The following is a 21953-nucleotide window of genomic DNA, read 5'->3' on the forward strand; positions in this document are numbered from 1 at the left end:
GTGGTTGCTCAGTGGCTATGGTGTTGGGCTGCTGAGCACGAGGTCGCGGGATCGAATCCCGGCCACGGCGGCCGCATCTCGATGGGGGCGAAATGCGAAAACACCCGTGAACTTAGATTTAGGTGCACGTTAAAGAACCCCAGGTGGTCCAAATTTCCGGAGTCCCCAGCTACGGCGTGCCTCATAATCAGATCGTGGTTTTGGCGCGTAAAACCCCATTATTAATTAACAGGATAATTTCGGCATGATTACTGAATTCCCTATTTAATAAATCCCAAACCTGACTGAGTGGCGCCGCCTGGTGGGAGAATCGGAACTAGACTCAAGATGGCGGACGTGATATCTTCACTTTAAGGTCGGAAGCACGCTTGAAAAAAACAAGTTCACACTGCGCCTACAAATTTAAAGAAGAAAGAAATGAGCTGCGCAATGATCGACGCTGCACGCGAGCAATATTTGCAGCCCCTACAGGCAGCTGGGGATGTGTAAAATGGCAGCTTTTGAGTACTTCGACTAGAGTGCACTAGACAATGGTCGAGTGGGCCGAACGGCGCTCTCCCGCTGAGGCGCCGCGTGTGGAAAAATCGTGCGAGGGGCTGCGAGTGAACTGCATTGGGGCGGAGGCGCGCTCCGTGGCATATTCAACGTACTTTTGCTGCGGGCGCCGAGGCTGATTGCGCATAGTACGCTCTCAAAATAGTGCTTAATTTCAACTGCAAAATTAGGTTTACACCATTTTGCCAAACATATGTATTTGAGGCAGACATTATACAATGCGACGTCTTTAATTTTGCTGTCGTTGTCAAGCGCGTCGTCTGCTAGCGAGCGCGCGTTCGCTACACGCAAACTGGCGGACGCCCAGTTTTTCTCGCAGAACGTCTGTGCAGTACATTTTTTTTAATGTTTTAGTTGCTTTGATGCGCCCATGACTCTTGACGCTCGGTACCAAATGTAGTTTGAGCCAAGTGAACCAGTAGCGCACCCAGGATCTCTGCCAGGGGGGGGGGGGGGGGGGGGGGGTTGACAGTTGCCAATACCATCTAAATAGCACTAATTGCAATTTCTGCACGAGAAATTGTCAAACAGTGCGCTTTTTGCGAGTGTGCAGACGATTGCGCGTCTTACATCTTAGTTGCAGTGCTCAAGTGCGCAAGGAAAAAACAGGCGTTAAACAAAAGGGGGGTTAGGTCGTCCTCAGGGGGGGGGGGTTACAACCCCCGAAACCCGACCCCCCCCCCCCCCCCCCCGTCGGGGTGCCCCAGAAGTGAACTGCTGTTTTTACCACTGTCGTCAAAAAGTAACTGGTATCTCTCCAACATGAAGCTACGTAAGGACATTTTATTATTGATATCGTGTCATTTTACGCGCGCTCCTTGTTGGTGGATATTGATCAGGGCAATGATCGAAGAAAACAATATTAGATTGACATAAACCAGGTTTATTAACTGCGTGGCGCGAAGAATGTCGAATGTATTCTAGGCAATTATATCAAAGGGTACATAGACTTATATATTCACGATATATGTGTAAGGGAAAAAATAACAAATATGCTAAATGCGCTAATTGAAAAAGTGAGAACTCCCGACCGGAATAAGCGCACGTGTGTGCAGTAACAAACACACTTATTAGTGAATACTACACATAAAACTCTCATTCGCAGAAATAATATTCATAGCAGGCAAAACCATCTAATATATATTAACGCAAGTGTTATTGATATACTGTACGACGCCAAACAGTCGTTTCCGTTCGAATGTAACGCATAACAGCACCATTGAAATCTCAAAGGTAAGTGACCGATGCAAGTGAGGACTGTTATTCCGAATGATTGTGCTGCAGGGAAGTCGTGGCTGTTGTGCAGAGGCGCAGTTCCTGAGAGAATTAACGCACGGGGGTTAATAAGTCCTGCTTAACAAGTTCCTAGCTGTCATTCAATATAAACACCCCCGTTTGTGGGCAGCCTGTAAGTCTGCTAACTTGATTCAGGCAAGGAAAACTTTTTTGACAGTCTCACCTTGTGTGCGACCCATTAAAACTGGGTGCCCCACGTGGTACCACACTTCAATGAACGCAACAGATCTGCCCATATCTCTACGTGTATGGGAGGTATGCCGTTGCTTTAATTGTTTCATTATGGTCGCTTTGATAGTGCACCGGATAACTGAAAGCAGCCGTTTACAATATACAAGCTGCTGAGTTGAGCGTTCATACATTTGGGAATGGCATTACATTTATGTATGAAATATAGGATAAGCGTAACATGTTTTTCTCAGAAATCGGACTCGAGAATAATTTACAACTATTTTGTTCACACCCCTAGAAAAAAGCCGAAGAACACAGCCACGTGCTTTTCACTCTCTTTTTTAGCTTAAATAAATTCTTGGGTCTACGTGGCAAAACCACGATATGATTATGAGGTTTAGTTTAAACCACCGGTGCTTCTTTAACGCGTACCTAAATAGAAGTACACGAGTGTTTTTTTTTTTTTTTTTCATTTCGCTCCGGTCGAATTCCCCGACCTGGATTGAACCCACGAGTTCAATGGAGTTTAGCAGCCCAACGACGTATCCACTATACAGCCACTAATTAGACTACCACGCCAGCTTTCTTTCTTTCCTTCTTTTTTTTCTTTCTCAAGTATTGACAGGGGGAAAATTTACACGTACGGCTTATACGGCCAAGCATGAGAATATAGAATGATTAAATAAAAATGTTTTCGGCGCTCGAGGTCCTACAGCAATAAATGAACCCGTACCAATTACTCTGCATTCTGTTACGCGAGGAAGGCGGAAACTTGAATGGAATGTTGCGCTGTAGTTTACTCTTTTTTTTATCTATAACAATGCTTCCCGTAAATGTGAGTACAAGGTGCCGGATGAGGCAGGTATGCTGTATATTTGTTTAAAGCGGCAAGCAGGAAGGTTGCATGTGTTTCTCCGTCTGCGTTTCGCAGACGGACATTGTCGCAGACGGTATTGTTGCGCATAAATTTTTCCCTCAGTAGGAGGAAAAAATTTATGTGCAAAAATACACACAAGAAATACATGCTGCTTGAAGAACGAGAAACATATTTGTTCTCTAAAGGGAACCGTACAACAACATAGCAGAATGAAAGCCGACACTCCGGCCGCAGTGCACGCGCAATCACCGAGCGGCATTTACAAATAAAATAAAATTAAGAGAAAGCAAGGAATTCTTAAGGCATAAATACATGTCAGATGCAATTATAAACACCATTTGAGCGAGCTGAACGCAAATATCAGCGCGCGAAGTAGTACGAATAACCCTGCAGAGCTGCATCGCCAGCAGTTTCCAACGGCGCGACCTTGATGCGGCCCAATCCACTTCGATCGCAGCGCCGCCACAGTATTTTCCACATCGGGCGCCTCACTGCAAAGCATGTGCCACTCCAGGCGCTCGTCCCACTCGACCGTATTCTAGTACACTCTACTTCGACTTGTGAGCACAGCGTGAAACCGCGTTTTTTTTTTTTTCTGACAGCTCCGACGAGAGCGATTTTGACCGGTTTTAGGATATGCAGTCTAATACATGACCCCGACTTGCACAGGTTGGCAATAAAATATTTGGTTCTTTACTGTATACTGTTTCGTCCCTACAGACAATGCATAGGGTGCGACTACATGTAAAAAAAATATTTTATTTTAGACTCAAATTGGCCCTCGCGGACAATAATAATCCGGAAACTACGGTTATAAAAGGAAACGTGTTGCTGCGCAAGAGCAACACGGACACAAAAGAACACACGGGACGACAGACGAGCGCAAACTACCAACAAAGGTTTATTAACCACCACACGTGTTCATACTGCGTTCATCACCATTACACATACACACAATATCTTCTAAAAAAAGACACCTCTTTATCTGACATGTGCGCAGGTGTGCTGATACAGGCTCAAACTAGAAAAGACATCTTTTCAGCCTCTATTATCTCTCGGGTGAGTCTATGATCACTTCTGCCTACAACAGTACACAGATTAAAAGGGGGCTTACATGGACAGGAACTGCAGTGCATTGCTAACCAACCATCCCGTGCCGTCTTACTTACTTTGAGCGTATGTTCATTCAACCTATCGTTCAAACATCTCCCTATTTTCCCCACGCATTGCTTTCCACATGACAGTGGAATACTCTAAACTACAATAGTGACACAACCAAGCAATGGATGTTTGTGCTGCTTATTGCAGCCTCGTTGATAAAGAGATAAAGAGCTGTCCTTTCTTATAAGGTATTGTGCGCATGTGCAACAGTCATGAACGCATTATAAGCACGTGTGGTGGTCAATAAAGCTTTGTTGGTAGTTAGGCGCTCATCTGTCGTACCATGTGTTCTTTTGTGTCCCTGTAGCTCTTGCGCTGCAAAACGTTTCCGGTGTACCACCAACAGGCCCAACTCGCCACAATTCTAAGGTTATAATAGCTTTTCTCTGTAAGAAAATAAATTTCCCTTTATACTAAGCAATGCACCTACTAACTGCGCTTCCCATGACAGTGACAAGGCACATTACGTATTAATGAAATGCCTTTGATGAGCCCTTTTTTTTCTAGAAAATGCTTTTGAGGGGGTGACCTCAGCGAAGTTGCGTTGTTGCTCCTATTTATATAGTCAAACCAGCCCCCCCCCCCCCCCCCCCAAAAAAAAAAAAAAAAAAGAATTCGTCAGCCCTTCCACTCCATGACGATGGTTAACCAGCGAAGCTGCTACGTGCGGCCCCGGTGTTTATTTCTGGGTTAATCCCGGGGGTTCATTGAGGTATTTCTCAATTATGAGGTTACACACACGTTCGGCTGCCACGGCTGCCGCCGTTGTCGTTTGCGTTCGATGTCTCGAGTTTGCTCGGCGGCGTGGTTAGCAGCATTCGCCCGCCATTGCTGCTTGCGATTCTTTGAAATTAAATTGCTTCAAAATTAAGTCCGTCCGTTACGTAAGACAATGAAGGGCTCATATCCCCGTAAACGCTGGCTTCCCATTACGACGTCAGAAGAGAAGTGAAATTCTACGCTGGAATGATGAGCGGCAACGCAGCCAGCTGTGGAAGCAGACGACGACGACGAAGCCGGGAGCAGTAGTACGAGCGCAAACCGAGGGGCGCCAGCGAGCCAGCTACCGAAGAAGACGACAACGCTCGAGCCAATTATGATAATTTTCTGTACACAGGTGATATCGCCTAGCCATGTAAAGATTCGCTTTAAAACATGTTTACATATCACATAGTCCTACCTGAAAGCATCGCTATGACTTCACTAGGTCCCACATGAAGTTAAACGTACTTTTTCTCTAACGATGGCATACGTGAAAATAAACACCATTTTAAATAGCGACCTCCGTTCCGCGAAGAGAACCCGGATTTCGGCGTCATTGTTTATCTAATTATTTAACTTATATTTAACCCACTTCAACACAGCACAATTACTTATATTATTAAATGAATATTTTATTTCACTTCTCATGCACTACGATCCGTTCTTACCAATCACCGATACCGAACTGATTACGTGCCTCTCAGAACGCCGATGCGCGAAAGTCATCCGCTCCTAAATTAATCCGCTCCGCGCTTCCAGTGCCGCTCGCCTGTTCCTATCTAGGTCATCAATCATCCGCCGTGAAGCTGCGTCCCTAACCACATTCTTGAGGCTGTGTCACCTTTTATCGCCGAGCTTAATACACCCGCATCGCGAATGTTCAAAGTGGGGACATACACGCTCACGCGTCAAACCGCTTGCTATTTGCTGCGTCCATTTCTTCATAAAATGATCACGGCATGTACGCGGTCAGGCCGTCGGTAGCCGTCCATCATGAGTTCCGTCACTCGAGAACATGGTATGACAGAAAACGTTTGCCTTTATTGGGGTTTCCACTAGTAGTAAATTACAAGGATGCTTATTACGTACTACTCTTGGTGACAGAATCACTATTTTAGACTAGAGGTTACCTCTTCTGCCGAGCCCAGCATAGTAACACATCTACCGTCCCGCGCAGTAGGAGACATGATTTCGGATGTCGCACGCCGGGATGTCGCTCTTTCCGCAGATACTGCAGGTCTTAGGGTGGTAGCGGCATTCGAAGCTGAAGTGCTCCTCCAGGTGGCGAAGCTGGGCTTTGTACGGGCATCCAAACTCTGCATGCACACAAAACACGAGCTCTCGGTACATGTGCTTCAGGCGGAAGGTCAGGACCTGGAGGTCGGCCTCCACGAATGGGGCGCCGTCCTGGGGACACATTAGCGCTCCGGGGCGGGCCATCGTCACTGGCGTCCAGGTCCCGAGCAAGCCCTCTCGTGTTGAGGAAGCAGATGTCTGCGGCATAACTCGCACAGAATGTGGCCGCATGGAAGCAGCAGGGCCCTGGCTGGAACAACAACCCTGCAGCCTGCGCAGACGCGACCGCTCGGCAGCGAATTTGCGAAGAGGATTGGCCGCTCGTACAGGCTGGAGCAGCCAAACCCGCTCAGGAGGTACGGGGTCGGGCCGCATTTCGAAGAGTCCACGTGCTGCGGTGACAAGCACGGCTTCATGGTCTGACCGGCGTCACTTTTCATCTCCGTGGGAGTCGCCGCATGGCCGCACGTGGCCACCTCTGGAGCCGTCAGAGTGTCTTCGGCGAGGTAAAACTTCGAGTCTGCCATGGCGAAGGTATCGACCGAACGACGGCAGAACTCACGGCTTACGGTGAAATTTCGGCCGGCAGACCGCTGGATGTCGCGATGATGGCTTCTATGGCGTGGGTCGAGGATGTCGGCGATGTGCAGTGCCGGTGATGTTGCGAGGAGCGTGGATGAAATAATGCTGCCGAGGTTTTTGAGGCTAGTTTTATATCCAAGGAAGGTTCTCACTCAGTTCAACACGACCGTCGTGATTGAGAGATGCCATTAGCGGAGAGAAAAGAGAGAGGGGTCACGATACGAGCTGTTCTATTGGCTGCAACGTGTTGCGGCGAAGGTGGCGAGAGTGCAAAACGGTCACGTGGTTTGTTCTGTTGGGAGCAACGAAGCCGGCCTGTTTGAGTCACCAAAGAGGGGAAGCGACGCCGTAATGAATGAAAAAAAGGGGGGGGGGGGGGCAGCCTACACCTGTCATGTCTGCAGTTGAAGGTGCAAGGGAGCCGGTAGGGGTAAGGAGGCTAGGAGAAGGGGTGGCAACATGGCTTGTCTTTTCTCGACGGTACAAAAGAAATCCTGCCACAAATGCGCCCTGCCCACATTCCAATCTTATTTTCTTCGTCTTTCTTGACTGCGCAGGAGAAACCTTTTTCTCTTTTACCACAAATATTTAGTGTCAGGTTTGCGTTCTGCTGTAATTTGTCGCTCCGGCGATGCGGCCTTAGTATTACATACTCCTCAATGTAAAATGCTTGGTTATCGTAAGGGATTCAGCCGCTTTACGGCGTTGACCCATGCCACTATTTATGCTGGGTACCGCTCGCTACTCAGATGAAGGCCAGAAAGAAAGCGACGTTGCTCTTAACGCAGACATAAAGAGCTTTAAATTGGTGCCATAGCGTCAGGGCACCCTAGCGCTTCGGTGCATCTGCGCTTGCGTACCCAAGCAGAAAAGCATACTCGAACTAAAGTCGCGCCACTCTCTGCGCTGGCAACAGGTCATTTCATGTGGCGCTTGCATTTCTTAAAATATAAAGCTCGTAAATAAATTACAAATAAAAAATTACTCATTGCATGTTTCTGATTGACACGAATAAATCTACCCGGTTAGAAATTTTCGCGTCTTGTACAACGTGTTCGCTTCGGAAGTGAATTCCTACCGGGTCGTTGTGATCCGCGGTTCGTCCTCTTCACTTCCCAGAGAAGGAATGCAGCCACGAGACTGAAGAATGAGACGGCGTTGGCGTGTTTGAGTGCTATTGTTATTTTGTGAAAGCTTGTCATTTTTTTTTTCATTCGTCTGGGCGCCCACGTGGCATCAGTATGAAGTTAAACGTGAGCATGCCTTGGCTACCCTTGTCTGAGTTCGCTTCCCGGAAACTCTCTTTTACGGCGTCAGTAACGAGACCTCTTTCGCTCACTAAGGTTTCTTCCGAGCCGGCTGCCCAAATCACCCATTGCGTTCTGCGCATGCGCAATGCCGCAGCCTCTATGTTTCGTGTACGCACACCGCTTACGCTCAACAATTTAAAACTCTCTAATAAGGCGAACACCCATCCACGATTCAGTGCAATAGCATGCCATTCAGAAACGTGGGTGTGGAACACGTGCTGGAGCTTGCGCTTCCGTGCTGAGACGGCAACGTTCTAGTAAGCGTTCTAATAACGACGGCAGCGCTCCGAAGCGACATGCTCGCGTATGAGCAGGAGCCTCGAACGTACTTGAAGTAAACTAAATGTTACTGAATTCTGAAGTTTTACGTGCGAAAAACACAATTTAATTATGAGGCACGCCGTAGTGGGGGACTCCGGATTAATTCTGAGCACCAGGGGATATTTAACGGGCCCCAATGCACGAGACACAGGCGTTTTTGCATTTCGCCCCCACCGAAATGTGGCCGTGATTTGACCTGGTGACCACGTGCTTATCAGCGCGACCCCATAGCCGCTAAGCCACCGGGGCGTGTCTAAAAGTAATTGTGCCGCGTACAGAGCACGAAAAAAAATAACGTGATAAAGTCGTTATCTAAAAATTATTTTCATTCATTGAGTGCCATGTTTGAATATTTCAATTTTTGTGATAAACTCCCATCAGTGATTTCGTGGTAGCGACGCGAGAGGCTGGTGCCTTCGCAGTATATAAAATAATACTGGAGAAAAATGGTTACTTGTCGGCGCATTCATTCAGCAAAGATTTCTTCAGGGATGATAAACTATTATCGCATCTTTGCATACGCTCTAACGTACATCTCAGCAGAAGCCCGCCGGAAAGAACTCCGATCTTCTGCGAACGCAAACACTTAAACTTTTTTCAAGTGATAACGGGGCCACACTTCTGGTTCCTGAACAAGTGACGTGGTGATCGTCCTGAAAGGAACGAGTGACTCTACGTGTTCCGGCAGAGAAAGAATTAATTGGCGGAGGCTGAGAATAATACATTTTTGAAGCAGGAGAAGCATGGTGTATCCCGAGAAAACAGATATTCTCTTGTACACTAAGTCGTAGAAAAGGGAAACAATTCACAAAGATGGAGTGTGACAGAAAGAAATTCAGATCCCTTCCACTACTGCGAAGAGAGAACCTAGCGAAGCTATGGCTATGGTGGGTCTGCTATAGTGAATATTGCTATGGTCAATTTATGTATTATCATTATCGACTATATTGAGCATTTTCGGCATGTTCGTCAAAGAGCAAGGACACCGTCGTGTTGTTTTTGCCCGGCGCGATGCCCAAGTAGTGCGTTTGCTGCGCCGAGTTCGCCCCATCCGCCACAGCGTTCGTAGCGACGGCACACCACACGGCATCGTCAGGACCCTGGAAGATGTGGTTAAACGAGCGTCCGTCCCATAGCGAGTCCAAAAGGCAGCTGCTGATAACAGCGCTCGCGCGATGTCTCCGCCACGAGACAAAGGGACACAACGATTTGTGGGACGTGCCTCGACAGGGTATCGCGACACCTGTTAAAGAGGCATCGGCCGTGACGACGGGTATAACAATGGGCCATCCATCATCGCTTCACTGGCTCCTCTTTTCTGTCCCATTTTCAGGAAATGTATTTCGCGCCACATTCAAGTATACCTAGGAAGTCTCAGCACCAACTTGCCCAAGAAGTTCTTTTGGCATCCATCATCAGTTTTGACACCTGTCAAACGCACAACTGGCGGGAAATCACCATGCACATGGAGCCAAATCATCACGCACGTGGAGCCGAAATCGGTTCTTCTACGAGTATTTTTGGCCGTAGACGCGATCCGCCAGAACCTCGCCATATACAGCTTCACTGTAAAAACTGAACACTGCTGCTACACACCCTACGCCTCCGTGAGAAGCATCTCATATGCTCCGAGTTCAAAATGCTCGACTATACCTTGGCTCAAGTGCCAAGAAATTACATTTCTTATTATCGCCATCCTTCCGATCCCTGTATTTTTCGCGTCCCTGCTCGACTTTTTTCTTGCATTCCTCAAATACTGGGAAAGTAGAATAGAAAGGAAATTAAATATTTTTTTTTCAAATGACTATGTTGACCATCCACTGATGGGAAAGCGTAGCCAAGACTCATACGTGCGTAAGGAGAGTCGCTCGTGTTGTTCGGTCTCAAAGTGCAAATCAGTTCTTTCACTGCTTTGTTGGCTTACACGAGCGCAAACTTCACTTTGTCCTTTAAAACTTAGCTTAGTACTAGTAACACGCTGGGCAGCTGCCGACTTCGAGGGTCCTCGGTCAGCACTGCACCAAACAAAACATGACCCGGAGGAGCAGAATGCAGGTAATAATGCAATTTATTTATTATTTATTTATTTATTTGAAATACTGCAAGCCAATGATTAGGCTCGAGCAGGAGGGGCTGCATGCAAAATGCAAAAGTATAGTATCAAACAACGCAAGTGATGAACACAAGAAATAGTACGTATCGCAAAGAAAAAAAATTCTGTGTCATGAAAATTGTGCAACAAGTGTGGTCGTAAAAAGGGAAAAACACAATACACATGTTGTAGAAATGCTAACAAAATAACCAGAAGCATAAAATAAGTAGAGAGGTTAGTAATTCAAAACATGGCGCTGCATTTCATTAACAAAATCACCAGAGGTAAATATGTTGGCTGCCAAAGAATTCCACTCCGCGACTGTGCGTGGGAAGAAACTATATCGAAATGCGTTTGTGCGAGCGAAGATTGGTGCTAAAGAGTGTTCATGACTGTGTCGCGTTGTCCTCGTACTAAGGCGGCTAACAGATTTTGGGAGAGCTAAGTTAATTTTTCCAGAAAGGCAGCTATGAAGGAATGAAAGGCGACTAACTTTTCTTCGGGCTTCCAACGTCGGTATATTATTGAGTTTCATTAAATCTGAAGGAGAATCTAGGCGTTTGTACTTTGCGAATATAAATCTAACTGCTTCCTTTGAATTTTTTCAAGTTGCATAATATCTTTTTTATAATGTGGATCCCATACGACGGAAGCATATTCGAGTTTTGACCTTATGCAAGCATTGTAAGCTAGAAGTTTTGTACTAATTGGTGCATTTTTAAGTTTTCTTTTGAGGAACCACAGTTTTCTCAGGCCTGCTACACAGATATCCGATATATGTGCTGACCACGTGAACTTGTTAGTTAGAGTAACGCCGAGGTATTTAAACTTGTCAACTTCAGAAATGGGACTGTTTTGAATGGAATATAAGAATGTACTAAGTATCTTTTTCCTATAAACACGGAGCAGTACTGTTTTTTCTGAGTTTAAAAGCATTCCCCAACGATTGCACCAATCACCAATTGCACATATACTGTTTTGTAGCAAGATGTGATCATTAGCAGATGATATATCTTTGAATACGACACAATCATCGGCAAACAACCGAATAGATACAGTACCGGCAACCACATCAACCAGATCATTTACATAAATAAGAAACAACAAAGGTCCTAAAACACTGCCCTGTGGTACTCCCGAGGTAATTGGAAGCACAGAAGATGGGCAATTCTTGATTTCTACAAATTGGCTTCTATTGGAAAGATATATTGGAAAGATATATGGAATTAAACTGGTGTTTAAGGATGCTTCGCAATTTAACGGGCCATCTTTTGGATATTAAAACGGCATGATGTAAGTTATTATGCTCTGTTGTAAGTTGTAGTTTTGCTTCTTAAAAGGAGACACAAGCAAAGATTATAGGAGCTGCTGCTGCCAATGGCTTTGTTTTAAGGCGGCGCTGTAGATAGAAATAGAGAAACTGACAACTCTGCGAAATCGGGCAACACTATTTAGTATTCTAATACAGGTGTAGAAACCACGCATCCGCTGTACATACCTAACGAAAAAAAGATGTCTATTTATTGAGACACTGGAAATCAGCATGCGATTCTAACATTTCCTTTTTTCGAAGCTAATACTTCGTTGACCAGGAGCTAGTCCTTAATTGCAGTCATATCGACTTGATTGGTACTAAACGAGAGGACGAATTGGCTAAACGTTCACGTGAACATGGAGAAAAATACGCCACCCTGCTCTTTAGAAACGATCTCACAAACACATTACGAAATACCTCAACGAGATCATCTGCCTCATAGTTCGATCCAGATCCCCAAAGGACGGTTTTATATGCCGTTATCCTTGGAATAAAATGCTCGTTATATGCGAAGATACCGTGAGGTGCGGAAACCTTATTTCACCGCCTTGGCCTTGCTGTAGCCTGCACGAAGCACTTCCTCTTTAAAATTATTCCTGCAACCTCCGTGTCGTGTGTGTGTCCAGTGACGTACGATGACGTAGTTCACGTGTTGCTGGAGCGCCCCTATATGAACAGCAAAGGCTACAATTCACCTTCAAACCTAGGCCTCTGAGCAACCATTCATTACCACTTGTAACAGTCCTTGCAGCATGGGTGGTTAGTAACACTCAAAGAAAAGCTTTCAGTGCGAAGAATAAAAGAGAGGTCGTTTTCTCCAACATATTGACCGAGTTTATGACAAATCAACTGCGTAAATTCTGGAAGCATTTATCCAAACGAGACAGGCATTGTGCATCAAATGGAAGTTTCGAGTAGTACCATTGGAGAGCCCCGTACTATGGCAAATTCTTTTAACACACTTTCAATCAATTTCACACACGCACGCGCACCCTACAGATATAACACTGACACGCAAAAAATTACAGATGTCACAGGTTACCTTAATGACACCTGGCCCTCCTAACCTGCTTGTAAACTCGATGTCAAAAAATCACGTGACCCGGACAAAATGTCTAATACATTTCCTAAACGCTACGCGACTCGGTCGTCCCCTCTTCTGCACAAAATATTCGCTTTATCGCTGGAATCAGTAGTGCATCCTGCTGACTGGCTTTGTTCGAAAGTAATGCCTGTGTATGAAGCGAAAACAAACGGCTATAGAAACACACAGACCGATATCTTTAACTAGCATCTGCTGCGAGATAATTGCGCACGTCATAAATTAGGGCCTCATGAGTTACTTAGAATATAACTTGCTTCATACCATCAGACAATTTCCAAATGGGACTTTCGACCATAGCCCAGCTTTTGGAATTGCTCGTGACTTTGCTACAACGATTGATTCTCAACTTCACACAGATGCAGTTTATAAATTTTTCTAACACATCTGCAATGCCCTCAGTAGTTTTATTTATAAAAAGGAAAACTTCAGACGCTTGACCAAACTCGAAAACGGCGTCTTGTATTTCGGCGCACTTTCCTAATTGCACTCACTACGCTAGTTGCAATGCTTAATTTGACCGCGTCAGTGCGTTCTCTACTGAACTACATGGGTCTGTGCTCGGACCAACACACGTTCCTTATGTACGTTAATGACAATTATTGTTGTATAATGGAACCTGTAGTGATAATGAGGTTCTGTGCAGACAATTGTGTAATTACACTCCAGTTAGCAAAGTTTAACTAATGCATAGGTGAAATCGTCAACTGGTGCAACCATTATGAGATGCAAATTAATCCTGTTATAACAATGTGCAGTAGACACCATTTCACATTTAGTAAACACTATCTGTTACTGACATGAAACCGGCGAACACTAAAATATTAGAGGATCAGCTTAACGCTGTCTTTAAACTGGTATCAAATTTGCACACGAGCATTTAAGCAACTAGATTTATTAAAGATCAAAGCTAGCTAGTGCTTTCCCCCCACGTGAAAATAACAGTGCATACGAACACTGATTCGGTCTATCTTGGAGTATGCGACAATAATTTGAAACCCACACCAAAAGTACATGACGGACGTTATTGAAAAAAAAATTGCAGTAGGCCACTTACATTTATTTCTTTAAAATATGCCCGGCAGAAAAGCGTTACAGCACTCCGTATAGAAGTGCGTTTGGCAGCTCTGGCCAGCCTACGAAAGGTAACCTGCTAGGAAATTTCTGGTCCTTTTTTTTACAACTTCATAAATCCAAGTAACGACGAATACTTGAAGTACCAGAAGCGTCACTCTAGTAGAACTTGTGATGAAAAATGCACTATACCGTTTTTCCCACGCTGTAACACGTTTTATTATTCACATTTTTTTTCTATGAGTCATGAATCAGTGCTGAATTGGTTGATTTTTTTTGTCACTTGTATACATAATTGGCATTTTGAGTGGTATGAGAGCGGTACGAAAAAGCGGCACGAAAGACAGACAGCTGCCTAAAATGTTGCCACTCCCGTCATATGACGTCAGGGGCCCAACCTTCGCAGAAGAATGGACTACAAACCTTAGAGTCCGAAACCATTCTTGGAAACCTACCAGGTAAAAGAGGCGCAACAGCTGCTGGGAAATGTGCAGCGCCACATACCAAAGATCATGGTTTGTGACAACCTGGCTGGTGTGACGGATTGCGCTCATTGACCAGCACATTGTGATACAAAGTGCTCGCCGCAATGCCCCACACCGTTTCGGTGGTGTTCGGAAACTTCGTGATTGTTTTTCACATGAGCAGCGTAGCAGCCTTGAAATCCCCTGACGCCGCTTAGTGCCGTCTACTCTAACACATTTATATAGTAAAAAAAAAGAAATGCGAAATTAACTGAGTGTCTATCTGGTGTGGCTTGACCCTTCCGGCTATGCGTGTTTATTTAGTCATGGTTGACGCATCGCGTCGCCTGTTTCGTCTGGTATAGGCAGTGAAGAATGCACGCGGCCACACCTAGCCTCTCTTCCAGCTGCTTTTTATTGTTCGCGTTTATTGCGCTTTACATGCAAATTGGCAACGTCGCTTGCACCTGTTAACACCATTTCAATACATCCAACTGCACCCACTTCCCTTTTCTAAGAACACTGTTGATGGCTCGTAAATTAATTTATAAAAACACATGTGTGAATATCGCTGGTTATACGTCAAAAACTGCATGACCACAGCAAATACACGCGCAGGCATTTGAGCTACATGGTTGTAAAAATGATAGGCAGAAAAAGAAGGATTAGGGAAAAACTGAAGAAAACTGATCAACTCTGTCAATTTTTAATTCATTAGCAATACCAAAGTCAAACTGTTGATGACGCTAAAACAGCCGATGACTAAGAAGGAAAAAAATATTCTCTCTCGCGTTTTATGAGCCAAAACCGTGATCTGATCATAATTCACGCCTCATAGCAGGACTTCTGATTCATTTCAGACGCGTGGTGATCTTAAAATCATATTGCCTCTCGAGCAAGGTTACTTCCGGATTGACCTCTGGTTTGCTACAGTAACTCGCTAACAGAACGTGTATGCTCTATGGTTTCCGCGCTATCTTGCTCCCAGGCATCCTGATCTCACTTAAAAGAGTAGTTTGCAACACTTCCAATTTTCGTCAAACTTTTCTGCAAGACAACGTCTTTGAAGACTGCGAATCTTCTTGGGTTTCGTGGGATCAGGGTATCTGGCTGCCACTTTCTGTCCCCTTTCGTCAAGACAAAGTGATTTGAGGCCATCTAGCATGCGTAGGCGAATGACCAAGGCATCAAAATGAAGATTGAAATAAAAAGAAATTACACCAAGTTAGCAATAATGCGCAATTAGCACAGAACCGCTTAAATTGAAACCAGATGCGCTTATTTAAACGGCTCCCGCACGTAACACCAGAAGTGTGACTTTGCTCAACAAAAAAAGACGGGCATATCCCCGAGTCAGTAAGGTCTAAAAATGTCGGACGATCCTGAAGTTAGTTCAGCTTAAACAAATCAGCATGATATCTTAATACGCTCAAGAGGACATTGTCTTCCTTCGATGTCAACCGCTGTTTCCTCGCCTTTCTTTTGTTTTGATTCTTCGCTCTTTAACATATCATCATTGCTGCCTTATTCTACTTCGTGCCTTTCCAGTATGCTCTTCATGCCTGTCCAACATTACGTTTGACCTATTTTTCCTTGTCATATTAGCCCCGTGTTAAAGGCACACTAAGAGAATGGTGCTTTCAGCTGTCTTAGTGAATTACTCCTTCTACAGCTTCGTAGTCAGAAAGGACACCAAATAGAGAGACGGGGGGAGGCGACGTTGCCTGGACATTCCCGCACCAGCTCGTCGTGATGTAATGGATGTTTACGCCACTTGCTTGGGCGGAATTGATTTCTTTATTGGTTAGAAAGTGACGACATTGTATTTGTAGATCGCCAAACACTGTACTTAGGAAGCTTAGACGACGGTTACTTAGCAAGAACGGCCGAAGTACGAAGAAAACACTTCGCGACACGTGACGTCACAATGACGTACCGGACATGTATACGCGGCGTCTTTTTATTTTTTGATGGCCGTCCCTTTGGCCAGACGTCAGTGCGCCCTCACAACATATTTACCGGAGACGCCAATCCCATACGCATCGTACATTTTCTAGTCTGAACTCACAATTACTGAGCATAGCTTTAGTCAACAACCAATAAAGTCGTCTTGTTTTTCTTTTTATTATCTCACTGTTTGGCAAAAAGTACACCAACAAATTAGTCACTGGCTGCAAGATTTACGAGAAAGAAATAAAACAAAAATCACGCGCCATTCCGCTGCAGTGAAGGCGGATTACCAGCGAATCATTTTAACACACGACATATCGAGGTGACACAGAATTTAGATCAAAGATATGAGCAAATGTTATTAGGGCGAAAGCCTTAGCTGTCTATGTTGGCGGCGCCCTTGGCGAAACTGCGCCGTGACGAAAAATGACCGACGCCGCAAGTTGTAAAACCACGTCAACAAATGCTTGGATTGACGTCACATTTCTCGGGGAGGTTCCTATAGCCGAAGTAAATTTGTGGAGATTTCGATCTGGGTGGGAATCGAACTTGGGTTCCCGAGTGCGAGACCTGCGCACTTCCCTGAAGCCACGGCTGCTCCACCTCGAAGACTAAAAGTGTTGCCTAGTGCGTGCACTAACATGCTGCACATTAAGATACTACGATTAGGCGTTCATGGGTGGCGTTCAGGAGGTCGCCTTGGTGCCACACGTGTACTTTCCATTGCGGCTTGTTGTGTCTTGCAAGAAGTCTGGTCTCGATTGTACAACTTTTAATGCATTACCAATATGTTTTACAAAAAAAGTCTAACCCCGATTGTATAACTTCATGTATTACCAAATGTGCTAGCAGGCTGTCGCCTTCTGCCGAACTTTTATTAGTCACAACGATATCAAGCAGGCAGATTACGAAGCCAAGGAAACCACATGCGACACTGTTTCTTGTTTTAGCTGAAATGTAGAATTTCTAAAGGGAACCCGCCGCCGTTTGGAGCGTTCGTTCTTTCATAGCGTGCAGCCTAAGCTCTTCGCGGATGCAACAGGCCATTGACTGCAACAGCGTACACTTGATACGAAGATCATTCGGAGAGGCTGCGCTGTTCAGTCTCTTCTTTGTCTGTCCCATCAAATGGTCCTGACGTGACTTTTTTTGAGGAAGGTAATAGAAAATTCGCAGAAATCTCTAAGCCGGCTGCCCTACCCAGGCGGTTTTTCAACCAAGAAAGTTCTCGTCCCTAGACCACGTTTCTTCCTGTAAGCGAGCTCCCGAAAAGCAGGAAGCACAAGTACAAAGGCTTTCCCAGAAGTCGGAGATGACAGGAGGTCATCATTGTTCCCTCCACACCATATCTTGACACTAAGAAAAAATTGTTGTTGTCAAACTCTGCTGGAATATCTCTAGAAGGATGTGCGCGCTCTCGGGCTTGGTAAAGGCGAAGCTTTTGAATGGGAACAATACTTCTCTCTACTATACTGCGGTGCAGAGTAATTTCTTTCAAAAATACTTTTCTCGGGCATGCCCATATACAATATTGAGAGTCGTTCTTTTTGTGACCTTTGCGGTGCAAAGCTGCTCGACACGAGCAGCACAGATTGTCTTCTTTCCTTGAATTTCCACTCATTGGTGGTTCGGCACTGAACCACGCCTGTTAACTCGTGTGGTCCTAAAGAGAGATTCTGTGAATGCTCACATTCCTACTTTTCAGAGGACTCACTCGCGCTTCCTTTCATTGCCTGATTGATGAATTACTCACTGATGACATAGATCCTGCAAGAAACCACTGTGACTCATCCACTTCCACATACCCATTACTGATGGCAATAAAGGAATAGGGTACATTATATTCTTACAGCAAAGGACAATTCATTTCCTTTCCGAGTTAGTGGAGAAGGAAGAGAAGTCACCAGATGAGGTGACGGGAAAGTGCACATGTGGCTTGCCATTACATTTGCCCCCATCTTGAGTCGCTCGTGGTTCAGACTACACCACACACTTTGAACGGGAGCGATAGCAATCTGCCATCAGTGTATGCGCACTGCCTGCATCACGTGTTCAAGCCTATTCAAGCGAACTATCAACACATTTTTTTTTTCGTTTTTACCTGTGCAAAAGTACCGTGCGTGTCAGCCTAAAGGTCTTTTTCTAGCATATCTATTCTCTGGGCTGCGTAGTACCACGGATTTCTTCTACTCTTCACATAATAAAGGAACTTATTGCCGCGAAACTATTTTCTCCTCGCCGCAGAAACAGCGCCCGAAGGCCTCCCCGACGGATGAAAACTTGCATCGTGCTTTTTTGCAAGGTAAGCAACACGTAGGCTCATCAATCCTCGTTGAAATAACCTACATATTACTATACTGTCTGGACATTACCCGAGGTTTTCTTGAAATACTACTATAGTATGATCACTCAGTTTTATTATGTTGAAATAATTAAATTATGCCATATGCTACATTAAATAAACCAATATGGTAATGCTTTATTGCGCTTATGCTAAATACTATTACTTATGAAACACAGAAACCGATGCTGAGCGGGTTAGAACAACGTTACTTTGTGTCTCAACGGAAGAATGTATCTTTGCGCGGAACAACTCGTTCCAATAGGCCGCGGCATCAAATCCCGGCCGCGGGGGTCGCATCTCGGGTGCGGTGAAATACATGAAATACAAAAACACCCGTGGGGCGTGCATTGGGTGCGCGTATAAGTCCACCACGTGTTTCAACTTATTCCCTCCCCCCCTCTCCCTTAAGGTGGATTCACACGACCGGACGGAGGAGGAATTTTCGCAGCGGATGGCGTATCACGTGACGCGCGCGTCATCAAAACGTGCCGCCCTCGCCTATTCCGGGCTCCTCCGCTCGCGGTCCGGATTGAAAACGCTCGCCGGTATTTCCATCCGTCCGTTTGGCGGTCGTCTGACGTCAATTTAGCGTAGTCAGCGTCAAATCTGTCAACATCGGACGCATTGGCGTGGCTACGATGGCGTGTTATCGGCTTGGAGCCACGTGTGATTTCGTTGTGCAGCAGTGACCGCGCTGTATTTTGTTGTGATGCAGCGGGAAAGGCCGAGTCGTGGTTGCGCGCGCATTTCTATTTACTCAGACCTGCGCAGCCTGCGTGACTTCAACATGAGTGAGGTGCACAAGAAAACACTAAGTGACGATGCAAACGTCACTCTTTTGGTTCTTGTTGAGGAGATTCATAGCACTATGTCATATAGGGCACGCCGAGTATGCAAACGCGCAGCTGCTAATAAACGTTGGAGTCGAGAGTAAGCACGCGGATTCCGCAAACGGAGGTCCGGCTGTGCGAATGCGACCAAACTCGGCAGCGCCGGATTCAAGTGCTGACGTCACTGTTTGTCCGCGGAGCAGGCGGGATTTTGCCCTAGCGTGTGTATCCACCTTAAAGGTGGATTCACACGACTGGACGGAGGAGGAATTTTTGCAGCGGATGGCGTATCACGTGACGCGCACGTCATCAAAACGTGCCGCCCTCGCCTAGTCCGGGCTCCTCCGCTCGCTGTCCGGATTGAAAATGCTCGCCGGTATTTCCATCCGTCCGTTTGGCGGTCGTCTGACCTCAATTTAGCGTAGTCAGCGTCAAATCTGATAACATCGGACGCATTGGCGTGGCTACGATGGCGTGTTATCGGCTTGGAGCCACGTGTGATTTCGTTGTGCAGCAGTGACCGCGTGTATTTTGTTGTGATGCAGCGGGAAAGGCGAGTCGTGGTTGCGCGCGCACTTCTATTTACTCAAACCGCGCAGCCTGCGTGACTTCAACATGAGTGAGGTGCACAAAAAAAAACGCTAAGTGACGAGGCAAGCGTCACTCTTTTGGTTCTTGTTGAGGGATTCATAGCGCTATGGCATATAGGGCACGCCGAGTATGCAAACGCGCAGCTGCTAATAAACGTTGGAGTCGAGAGTAAGCACGCGGATTCCGCAAAAGGCGGTCCGGCTGTGCGAATGCGACCTAACTCGGCTGCGCCGGATTCAAGTGCTGACGTCACTGTTTGTCCGCGGAGCAGGCGGGATTTTGCCCTCGCGTGTGTATCCACCTTAAGGCGCGCCTCATGACCAGATCAACCTGAAAGCAGCGCTGTGACTTCACTAGGTCCTATATGAAGTTAAACGTCATTTTTCTCTAACGATGGCATACGTGACAATAAACACGATTTTAAATAGCGACCTCCGTTCCGCGAAGATAACCCAGATTTCGGCGTCATCCTTTATCTAATTATTTAACTTATATTTAACCCACTTCAACACAGCACAATTACTTACATTATTAAATGACTATTTTATTTCACTTCTCATCCACTACAGTACGTTCTTACCAATCACCGATACCGAACTGATTACGTGCGTCTCAGAACGCCGAGCGCTAAATTCATCCGCTCCAAAATAATCCGCACCGCGCTTCCAGTGCCGCTCTCCTATACTTATCTAGGTCATCAATCACCCGCCGTAAAGCTGCGCCCCTAACCACATTCTTAAGGCTGTGTCACCTTTTATCGCCGAGCTTCATACACCCGCATCGGGAATGTTAAAAGTGGGGACATACACGCTCACGCGTCAAACCGCTTGCTATTTGCTGCGTCCATTTCTTCACAAAATGATCACGGCATGTACGTGGTCAGGCCGTCGGTAGCCGTCCATCATGAGTGCCGTCACTTGAGAACATGGTATGACAGAAAACGTTTGCCTTTATTGAGGTTTCCACTAGTAGTAAATTACAAGGATGCTTATTACGTACTACTCTTGGTGACATAATCACTATTTTTGACTAGAGGTACCTCTTCTGTCGAGCACAGCATAGTAACACATCTACCGTCCCGCGCAGTAGGAGACATGATTTCGGATGTCGCACGCCGGGATGTCGCTCTTTCCGCAGAGCCTGCCGGCGTTGGGGTGGTAGCGGCAGGCGAAGATGTAGTGCTTCTCGAGGTGGCGCAGCTCTCCTTTGTACGGACATCCAAACTCTGCATGCACACAAAACACGAGCTCTCGGTACATGTGCTTCAGGCGGAAGGTCAGGACCTGGAGGTCGGCCTCCACGAATGGGGCGCCGTCCTGGGGACACATAGCGCTCCGGGGCGGGCCATCGCCACTGGCGTCCAGGTCCCGAGCAAGCCCTCTCGTGTTGAGGAAGCAGATGCTGCGGCATAACTCGCACAGAATGTGGCCGCATGGAAGCAGCAGGGCCCTGGCTGGAACAACAACCCTGCAGTCTGCGCAGACGCGACCGCTCGGTAGCGGCTTCGCGAAGAGGATGGGCCGGCCGTACCGAAAGGAGCAGCCAAACCCGCTCAGGAGGTACGGGGTCGGGCCGCTTTTCGAACAGTCCACGTGGTGGGGCGACAAGCACGGCTTCATAGTCTGACCGGCGTCACTTTTTATCTCCGTGGGAGTCGCCGCATGGCCGCACGTGGCCACCTCTGGAGCCGTCAGAGTGTCTTCGGCGAGGTAAAACTTCGAGTCTGCCATGGCGAAGGTATCGACCGAACGACGGCAGAACTCACGGCTTACGGTGAAATTTCGCCCGGCAGACCGCTGGATGTCCCGATGATGGCTTCTATGGCGTGGGTCGAGGATGTCGGCGATGTGCAGTGCCGGT

Source organism: Dermacentor silvarum, chromosome 10 (genome assembly GCF_013339745.2).
Source record: "Dermacentor silvarum isolate Dsil-2018 chromosome 10, BIME_Dsil_1.4, whole genome shotgun sequence".
NCBI classification, from domain to species: Eukaryota; Metazoa; Arthropoda; class Arachnida; order Ixodida; family Ixodidae; genus Dermacentor; species Dermacentor silvarum.